Below are 2133 nucleotides of genomic sequence, written 5' to 3' on the forward strand. Positions count from 1 at the left end.
TAAAAGTGCCAATTCTTCCGTCTGCTAATCACCATGATTAATCTAGGGAGACGAGTCCACTTAAAAATGACTTTTATTTATCAGTAAAAGACATTGTATGATTAGCTGGATGACCCAGGTGATTATTAGCAGCTACGCAGGTTTATATTTATCACATGAAGCAGCTCCGAAAACAATCATTTGCACCATTAAGCCTTCTGTTTTAAATATTAGATTTTGAAACGCAACATCCTGGAGCAAACTGTTTTATTTTGAAAGTAAGCCCCCTCTGCCTGTGTCTGCCTGGCTTGACGCAGCTCTCCTAAACTCCAGCACCTGAACGCCGCGCTGCGCGGACCCGGACGCATGGGGAGGAACACGCTCGCTTCTAACTACACTTTACCTTTTAATTAAAACTTGTGCTTATCATACACCTGCTTCCTTTTTTCGTGTTCTGGTTCATATTAGTCATCCTGCTGACGGACTGAGTTTGGATACTGGCAGAGGGGCGGGAGGAGGAGGCAGAGGAGCGCTGACGGCTCCCAGATGGAACACCGGACTCCTGGATCTCAGGGCGCACGGCAAACCCGGAGTGAGTGAAGCTGGTGTGTGGACGCTGCTCCCGGTAAGAAGCGCTGGCAAAGTTTTCATCATTTTTGCTGCTTTTATTTGCACTTTTCTTGCTGCGCTGCCCCGTGTTCAGCACTGAATGGGTTGCACAACAGAACATTTCTGGATGTGATGTCGCTCTTTGTCATTTACGCTCTCTACAGAACGGATTTTTAGAAATTACAAGTCTATGCAATAAAATTAGCCTTTGATCTTGTTACGAAGAGGGTGCTTGGACGTATTGACTGCCTGAATCATGGAAGTATTTAAAGATTCAGTTTTTAAATATTTGGTTTTAATTAGAACCAGAATCATTTCATTCCGTTTGTCTGGCAGAGTTACATCACAAATGTCAGGCTTTCTGAAATATATGGATCCTTTTTTGGATAAACTGTTGTTTTTGCAGATGTGGAGATAATTTTAATTTTATTCAGCATTAGACACTTTTAAGCTCCTGCTTTAAAATTTAATTACGATAAATGATTGAAAATGATTCTACATTCCTAAAATAAAACCACCTCCAGGGCGAGGTCTTGTTGATGGATAAATATACAGTATTGTGTTTTGGAGAGTTATATCAGGAGATAATTTAATTCCATCATGGCCAGACTGTCAGCAAGGGAGGCTTGTAATGCATTTCAAAAATAATTTTCAAGGTACATCAGCCCATTTTCAGGTAGAAGAAATTACTTCCTTTTTTAATTTTCTGTTTAATTGATATCTACCCAACAGTCACTGTTGAATAACAAAAAAGCTCTCAAATGTGCAGCCCTGGACTCCTTTCATTGTAAAAGCTGAGTTTCCATAGGAAATTGAGTGAAAAAGGAGGGATAGTGGTGAATACAGTCTCATTATTTTCATCAAAGATGCACACACAGAAGGACTCCTCTTTAAAGTGAGAGCTGGCTTGCCAGCTCTCCTGTTGGACCTTTTACCCAGATGCCAGATAATGCTGCCCTGTGCTGTTTTGTCCAAAATAGTTCAGATTTTTGTTCTAACTTCTTAAAGACGTTGTATCTTTTGGAATGATTTCCCCCCCAGGATCTCAGGGGATCCATAAATGATGGAAAGAGCATTTGGCAGATCAAACATGGGCAGCATTTGGTATGTGTGTAACCATGGCAATGTGGGTGTGTTGTAGAATCTTCCACCTTGTATCTTCTCTTGCCTGATAAACATTTGAAGGGATATTAACCCTTTCATGCATACTGGTCACTACAGTGGACAGCTATCTAAAAGCCATTTTCTTGTGCTTCTTGTGGATTTTTGTGTTATAAATGCACACAGACCACTGAAGTGGACACTAATGCATCACTATCAAATACTGGCCATAAGCTGCAAATGCAAGAAATGATTTTTGTTAAATCCAATATGGCCGACAGACAAAAAAGCATGCCAGTCATCCCTGTCCCTCCTTCTACTGTAGATGACTCTTGAAGGTAAAAAAAACATATTGTAACATCAGATAACCCCTAAGGAACAATACAAATGATTCCCAGGTCATTCAGTTTGACATATCCAAGATTATTTCAGTGCTTAAAGGAA

The 2133-nt window shown here is 40.4% G+C and overlaps 1 protein-coding gene across 2 annotated transcripts in view; it reads left to right on the forward strand.

Annotated features, from left to right (window-relative positions):
• The first annotated feature begins 284 nt into the window (after positions 1-284).
• LOC103130789 (voltage-dependent T-type calcium channel subunit alpha-1G-like) overlaps positions 285-2133 on the forward strand; it is a 166375-nt gene continuing 164526 nt past the window's right edge. Inside the window, exon 1 of one of the 2 annotated variants that reach the window (XM_016666184.1) lies at positions 285-604. The gene's annotated coding sequence lies outside the window, so the exon portion shown is untranslated. The remainder of the gene's footprint in view (positions 605-2133) is intronic. The other variant, XM_007542289.2, reaches the window with a different exon arrangement.

The sequence above is a fragment of the Poecilia formosa genome, unplaced genomic scaffold (assembly GCF_000485575.1).
Source record: "Poecilia formosa unplaced genomic scaffold, Poecilia_formosa-5.1.2 Scaffold676, whole genome shotgun sequence".
Classification (NCBI taxonomy): Eukaryota; Metazoa; Chordata; class Actinopteri; order Cyprinodontiformes; family Poeciliidae; genus Poecilia; species Poecilia formosa.